The following is an 8,506-nucleotide window of genomic DNA, read 5'->3' as shown; positions in this document are numbered from 1 at the left end:
AACTTCCTGTAAATGAGCCTGGGAGGCAGCAGAGGATGGTGCCATTCCCTGAGTTCCTGCACTAATGTGGGAGACCTGGAAAAATCTCCTGGCCTCAGCCTAGCCTAGCCCTGGTCATTGCGGCCTTTTGGGGAGTGACCAAGTAGATGGAAGATCTCTCTTCTCTCTCTCTCCTATCTCTCTCTGTCTCCTTTTGTCTCTGTACTTATGCCTTCCAAATGAATAAATGAATCTTTACAAAAAGCCACCACCCTGTCTCTGGTTATAGTTTCCCTTCTCCAAGTTGCCTTGCTGAGGTTGGAAATTAGAAGAGCTAATGTGTGCTCTAAAGAAAGGGCTGAACCAATCATTTACTCTTGGATATAATTATGTGTTGCTTCCTTTGGATCTTCTTTAAATTTTTTTCTCTTAGATAGTAGTCCTGAGCCATAGGCTACTATGACTATCTGATGATTCAGATACGCTGAAACGCATAAACGAAAATGCAGGATTGAAAAAGAAACCAATTTGTTGAAATATGGTAATCAAAATATTAAAAAGAAAAAAATGGTAGAGAAGATGTTCACTTCCTTGGAGATGGAATACACACACTTTTCACTATTTCTTCCCTTTGAATATAACTAAAACGTTTGTACATTGTGGAGGAAACAAACATAGAAAGTCTGAAATGTAGGAGCTGGCATTGTGTTATAGTGGGTTAAGCTGCTGCCTGCAATGCCAGCATCCCATCTGGAAACTAGTTGGTGTTCCAGCTGCTTCTTATCCAGTTCCCTACCAATGTGCCTGGGAGAGCAGCAGAGGATGGCTAAAATGCTTGAGTCCCCACCACATACAAGGGAGACCTTGAAGATGCTTCCATCTCCTGGCTTCAGTCTGGCCCATCCCTGAGTGTTGTGGCCATTTGGAGAGTGACCTAATGGATGGAAGATCTCTCTCTTCCTCTTTCTGTAACCATTTTTCAAATTAAAAAATAAATCTTTAAAAAGAAAAAAAGATGAAATATAGAGAGATGTAGGACAAACAACCAGAGACTAGACCCAAGGAATGAGATGAGATGGTGGAAAGTTCTCTAGCTTGTCCTTTTGCCTAATATATGTCACACTTGGGCCCCAACAACTGGTAACCCAGAAATGCCAGGAGAAAGACAAAAAATGCCCCAACTAAAGCTCTATTTCCTAAGCCAAATGATCAGGAAAGGAGCAGCCTCACAAGACAGATCTGTCTGGGGTTGTCTCTCCTTGTTGGGTGTCAACATAAGCCAGCACAGAACCTGGACTTACCTCCAATCTGAGAACAAAGCAGGACCACTTCTATAGAAAAAGCACATCCCAAACCAGCTGCAGCATGTTTGGCTAAATAGGATGTAGGTTCTCATCATAATTACTCACTCAGACTCAGAAAAGCACTTGTCATACCGAGAACCAGGCAAATCTCAACTTGCATGAACCCAATAAGTAGATACCAACAATGAGAAAGCAGAGATGTTAGAATTATCTGACAGGGTTTAAGATGACAATTATACATTCAGCTGCCTGTATTTGCAAAAGAAATGATTGTCTTCATAAAGCAAAACAAATTCAAGAATCAACAAAAATAAAATCCTGAAACCAATAAATCCATTGAGGTCTTAGAGTTCAAGATAAACAAGCAAATTCAGTAGTATTTGTATAAAATAGCAATGAATTACAGGCAACAAAATGAAAACTCTAATGCAACTGTAACCACTCAAATGAAGAAAAGGGGTCAACATTATGGCATAATGGGTTAAGTTGCTGTGGATGGTACTGACATCTCATATGGTCAACGGTTTGGGTCCCAGCTGCTCTACTTCCAATCCACCTCCCTAATGTGTCTTGGAAAGCAGCAGAATATGGCCCAAGTCCCTGGGTCCTTGCACCCATGTGGGAGACCCAGATGAAGCTATTTTCTCCTAGTGTCCTTCAACCCAGCTCAGCCCTGGCAGATGTGACCATTTGGAATAAGGAAGAGGGAGATAGGGAAGAAAGGGAGGATGAGATGTATCACTATGTTCATAAGATTGTATATATGAAATACATCAAATCTGTTCCCATTACATATATAAATTCTAAAAAGTAACTAAACCAATGACTCCTAATTTTAAAATATCACATATTGTATTTTGGTTAGATTGTTTTTATAGGCAAAAATTGTTCTGGAACTAAGAGAAAGTTGTGACCTAGCTAAAATAACTTTCACATTTATCCTATTCAAAGAGGGTTTGTTATTAAAAGGCAGAGCCTGTAGTTTATTCAGTCAATACAAATTCATGGAGCATATAGAATGTGCCTTCCCAGGCAATCAAGTCTCCCATTTGCCTCATCACTTAGTTTGTTTTTCTTGCAAGCATTTGTCATAATCTAGAACTACCTTGTTGCTTTATTTGGTAACTTGTTCTTGACATTTGAACCCACAAGATTGTACATTCCACATGGGTAGGAGTTTCTTTTATTCCTCTGGGTGTCAGTAGGGCCTTGTTTGAGTAGGCAGTCGACGAGTATATTTTGCATGCGAGCTTAGGCCAGAGATTAATGAACTATTGTGCCTTAAGAAGATGAGCTGGATCTTGAAGAATGGATCAGATAAGGGAAGATTAAGGGAAAGGGGAACAATCCAGACAGAAGGTCATCAAGAGTAAAATCCTAATGGCTTTTATAGCAGTATTTGCTGCCCTCCCAATTAGAATAAACAGCAAAAACATTGAAGCTATGTTTTTATATTAGATACTTTTGGGGAAAAAATAAAGTTGTCAGGGTAGGGACAGACTTTAAGGAACATCCAAAGCCAGACAGGATTTTGGAGCTGGAAGTGTTTTTAGGGATCCAGCCAACTCCCTTAGAGTGAAGTAACTGAGGGGTGATGGTCACCTGGTTAACCAGAAAGTTAATTCTGTATCATCAGAATCTTATTCATTAACTTAAATCCAGTGCTCTAAGGTAATTCAGAAATATTTTAATAGAGAACAATATATGGTAAAATGGTGTTTATGGAAAGAAATCTGGGGCTGATGCTGGGGTGTAGTGGGGAAAGCTACCACCTGCAGTGCTGGAATCCCAAATGGGCACCAGTTTGAGTTCTAGCTGCTCCACTTCCAATACAGCTTTTTGCTATGGCCTGGGAAAGCAGTAGGAAATGGCTCAAGTGTTTGGGCCCCTGCACCTGTGTGTGAGACCTGGAAGAAGCTTCTGGCTCCTGGCTTCAGATAGGCTCAGCTCCAGCCATTGCAGCCAACTGGGGAGTGAACCAGCAGATGGAAGACCTCTCTCTCTCTCTCTCCCTCTTTCTGCCTTTTTTCTCTGTGAACTCTGACCTTCAAATAAATAAATAAATCTTAAAAAAAAGAAATCTGACTCCATATTTAAGGCATATTGGAAGACAATCTAATTCAAGGGAATACACAAATACTAGGAAGTAAAACTGGCATGACACAAATGAAGCCTTGATGAGGTGGTGAATATATGAAGGGGAAAGAACAAATTCACATTGGAGCGTAAACAAGCAGAACAAAATCAATGCTACTGTTTCAATGGCTCTTCTGGAGAAAATAGCTTTTGGTCTGAGGATATTTTTGTTCAGTCCCACCTAGAATATTTACATGATTTGTTTTCAGTTACACATTTTTTAAAAGATTCATTTTGTTATATGAAAGGCAAAGTTACTGAGAGGCAGATTAAGAGAGACAGAGAACAATAAAGGACTTCTATCCAATGGTTCACTCCCAAAAATGGCCACAATGGCCAGAACTGGGCTGATCCAAATCCAGGAGCCAGGAGCTTCTTCCAGGTCTCCTTCCTTTGGAGCAGGGGCCCAAGGACTTGGGCCATCTTCTACTGCTTTCTCAGGCCATAGCAGAGAGCTGGATCAGAAGCAGAGCAGCTGGGTCTCAAGCTGGTGCCCATATGGGATGCCAGCACTGCAGGTGGTGGCTTTTCTTGCTATGCCACAGCACCGGCAGTTACATTTTGAGAATACATTTTTTTTTTCTGACAGGCAGAGTGGACAGTGAAAGAGAGAGAGACAGGGAGAAAGGTCTTCCTTTGCCATTGGTTCACCCTCCAATGGCCACCATAGCCGGCGCGCTGTGGCCGGCGCACCACGCTGATCCAATGGCAGGAGCCAGGTACTTACCCTGGTCTCCCATGGGGTTCAGGGCCCAAGCACTTGGGCCATCCTCCACTGCACTCCCTGGCCACAGCAGAGAGCTGGCCTGGAAGAGGAGCAACCGGGACAGAATCTGGCGTCCTGACCGGGACTAGAACCCGGTGTGCCAGCGCCGCAAGGTGGAGGATTAGCCTAGTGAGCCGCGGCAGCAGCCAGAGAATACATTTTTGATTGGATTATATATTTGAAATGCAGAAATACAGGGAGAGGAGAAAGAGAGACAGAAAGGGAGAGGGAGAGAGAGGTGTTCTATCTGCTGGTTCACTTCAAATAACCACACTGGCTGGGATTGGGCCAAGCCAAAGCCAGGAGCCAGAAGCTTCAAGGTTTCCTATGTGGGTGCAGGGGCCCAAGCACTTGGGTCATCCTCTACTGTTTTCCTAGGGATATTGGCAGGAAGCTAGATTGGAAGTGGGGTAGCTAGGACACAAACTTGTGCTCATATGGGATGCCAGTGCTGCAGGTGGTGGCTTAACCAGCTACTGCACAGTACTGGCCCCAAGGGCATGCAGTTTCAGTTAAGAGTTTTTGGGGGTTGGCACTGTGGCATAGCATGTAAAGCTGCCACCTGCAGTTCCAGCATCCAATATGTGCTCTGACTCCAGTCCCAGCTGTCCGCTTCCAATACATCTCTCTACTACAGTTACCTGGAAGAAACTCCAGGCTCTTGGTTTCAAATTGAGCCCAGCTCCAGCCATTGAGTGCACCAGCAGATGGAGGATCTCTCTCTGCCCCACCTCTGTATAACTCTTTCTTTCAAATAAATCTTAAAGAGTCCGTGCATCATTCAGCCAATCAATAAATTAATGATATCATCAGTGAGCAATGGGTCCTGACTATCTTGCAAGACATAATAATTATAATTTAATATTACATTATATAATTACATGTTATAAAAATAGTTCCATGAATTATTTTTGTAAACTTGCATTGAGATGGGTTATCTCCAAATATTGTATGGTCTGGTCATGATGGATTATGAGCCAAAAATCAGACCTTTGCTTAATGCCATTTCCTCAGATTACAGTGCATTTCTTACTCCAGGTGATTCCTCTTTTTATCTGTAAGGCCAAGAAGAGGCTCTTTTGAGTTGTTACAGTCACCTTGAATGACTGCAAACTTCACCTTAACTAAGATGTTAAAAATCAGGTTAAATTTGTGTGGTTGGGCCAGCACTGCTGCACAGTGGATTAATTCTCTGCCTGTGGTGCCAACATCCCATATGGGCACAGGTTCTAGTCCTGGATGCTCCTCTTCCAATCCAGCTCACTGCTATGGCATGAGAGAGCAGTGGAATATGGCCCAAGTGCTTGGGCCCTGCGAGACCCAGAAGATGCTCCTGGCTTCTGGCTTCTGGCTTCAGATCGGCTCAGCTCTAGCTGTTGTGGCCATGTGGAGAGTGAACCAGCAGATGGAGGACCTTTCTCTCTGGCTCTTCCTCTCACTGTCTGTAACTCTACCTCTTAAATAAATGGATAAAATCTTTTTTTAAAAAAAAGGAAAAAAAATGTAGTCACCATGTAGTAAATTACTTTCTTATGCTGTCAAAAAGCATCTAAGCCAGAATTGAGGAATCTGTACATGTCAAAGCTTACTGATTCAATGGCAGGGATGCTCTATAACATCAGGCTAACTCCTTTAGCTGCAATTTTGGGCTTACATTGGAAAACAAAGTTAGAAATACTGTGACACCTGGCACAGGGTAGGCACCTCCCTGTCCCACACCACCCAAATATATATTGTACACTTCCATCTATGATACCTGTCATGTCCCAGAAATTCACTACTGTTTCTCTTCTCTCCAACACAATGATAGAAATTTGAACCATGAATAGTAAAATATTGTGGTTGAATAACAGCACCTGTACAAGAGATATGCTCCAGTGAAAAATTTGGGGATTGTTTCAAGTGATGTCATGACAGATAACATAAACTGTTCTATTTGTTTTTTCAGAGTGCCTGTATGAAATTACTCTATGTTAAAACATTTCTGTTTCAAACAGAGTGACAAAACATTACCAAAATGAAGAAATTGACAGGAACATTATGTAGTGTATACTTGCAGGGTTATATGGTTTCTCATATTAAATCTATTTCAGCTTGTTCCATACTAGAGAACACTGGGAAATACTGCATGAGAAAATATGCTTTTAGCAGCCCTGAAAGTCCAAACTCTTGTTTCTGTTGTTATCATCTGACTTCTCATTCCATGAAAGCCCAGAAGTCATAATGTGATGAGCATGAGTGTTTTTTTTAACAAAAGGAAGATGTCTTGCAGATATTCTCAGACAATTGAGTCCATGGGGCTCTTAAAATCTTGTCCTTATGTCTCTGTGCATTAGTAGATATTGCTTGCTTGACCAAAGTCTGTCTGAAAGATCATTAAACACTCATACATTCAACAGTGATTTGCACTGCTTCCATTGTAGCAGGTACCATGCTCAGTGGTATGATGCAGCAGTGGGCAGGAAAAAGTACAAGTCCTGGCAGCCACAGTCTAGTGGGGACAGACATCAAATTATCAAATGATCATGGAAGTTAATGGGAACATGTGACTCCAGAGAACACGGTGCTATGAGAACATCTGAAAGGGAATCCATCTCAATAGATCAAGGATGCTGCCCCCAAGGGAGTGGCCACTGCAATGATTTGTGAGTGGTGAGAAAGAACTAAAACTGCACTGCATGCAGTGGAGCTAGCATATCAAGGACCCTAAAGGTCAGTGAGCAGACAATGTCATGGCTGAGGAATAACTTTTAAGATCAATCCTATTTACAATGCTTACAAAAAAATACCTTGGAATAAATTTAACCAAGGCAGTGAAAGCATTAATATGAAAATTACAAAACATTAAAGAAATAAGTAGAATAAGTAAAATGGAAAAGTCTTCCATTTTCATGGATTAGAAGAAAACATCATCAAAACACCTGTGCTACCAAAAGCAGTTCACAGATTCAATGCCATGCCAATCAAATTACCAGTAAGATTCTTCTCAGCTCTAGAAAAAATGATTCCATAAAAATACAAAAAAATGATTCCATAAAATAAAAAGTGATTCCATAAAAATAATTCCATAATAACACAGGAGACCTTGAATAGCTAAAGAGATATTATACAACAAAAACTAAGCTGGAGGCATCACAATACCTGATTTCAAGTCATGCTACAGGTCAGTTATAATCAAAACAGCCTGATATTGGCACAAAAACAGACGTGTAGACCAATGGAACAGAACATAAACTCCAAAAGTCAATCCACACACCTACAACCAACTTATCTTTGACAACAGAGCTACAATGAAAACCTAGAACAAAGACAGTCTCTTAAAAAATGTGCTGGATAATCTGGATCTCCACATGTAGAAGTATTAAACTAGACCCCTACTTTATACCTTACCCAAAAATCCACTCAAAATGGGTCAAAGACCTGAAGCTATGACCCAATACCGTCAAATTCTTAGAGAATATTGGGGAAACTCTGCTTGACATTGACACAGATAAAGATTCTTGGAAAGATCCCAGAAACACAGGCAATCAAATCAATATTGACAAGTGAGATTATATTAATCTGAGAAGCTTCCGCACTGCAAAAGAAACACTCAGCAAAGTGAAGAGGGCAACTGACAGAATGGGAAGAAATATGCAACTAATAAAGGGTTAATATCCAGAATCTATAAAGTGCTCAAGAAATTCAATAACAACAAAAAAATCCAGTTAAGAAATGAGCAAAGGACTTTTCAGGCATTTGTCCAGAGAGGAAATTCAAATGGTTCCAACAGACATTTGAAAACATGCTCAGGATCACTAACCATCAGGGAAATGCAAATCAAAACCACATTGATATTTCACCTCAACAGGCTCTCATACAGAAATTAAACAACAAATGTTGGGAAGGATGTGGTGAGAAAGGTGCCCTATTCCACAGCTGGTGAGAATGTAAGCTGGTACAACCACTATGGAAGACAATATGGAGATACCTCAGAAATCTGAATATATACCAATCATATGATACACCATCCCACTTCTAGAATTTACCCAAACAAAAGGAAATCAGCCTATGAAAAACTTATCTGTTCTACCATGTTCACTGCAGCACAATTCACAAGAGCTAAGATATGGAATCAATCAAGTTCTCCATCAACTGGTGACTGGATAAAGAAATTATGGTATATATATATATTATGGATTACTAATAACCTGTAAAAAATATGTCTTTTGCAACAAAATGGATGCAACCAGAAACCATTATACTTAGTCAAATAAGTCAGTCTTAAAAACACAGATACTATGTTTTCCCTGATCTGAGGTAACTTATAGAGTACCTGAAA

Source organism: Oryctolagus cuniculus, chromosome Y (assembly GCF_051225735.1).
Source record: "Oryctolagus cuniculus isolate XC-2025 breed Fujian yellow rabbit chromosome Y, ASM5122573v1, whole genome shotgun sequence".
NCBI classification, from domain to species: Eukaryota; Metazoa; Chordata; class Mammalia; order Lagomorpha; family Leporidae; genus Oryctolagus; species Oryctolagus cuniculus.
This window is presented reverse-complemented; position numbering follows the sequence as displayed.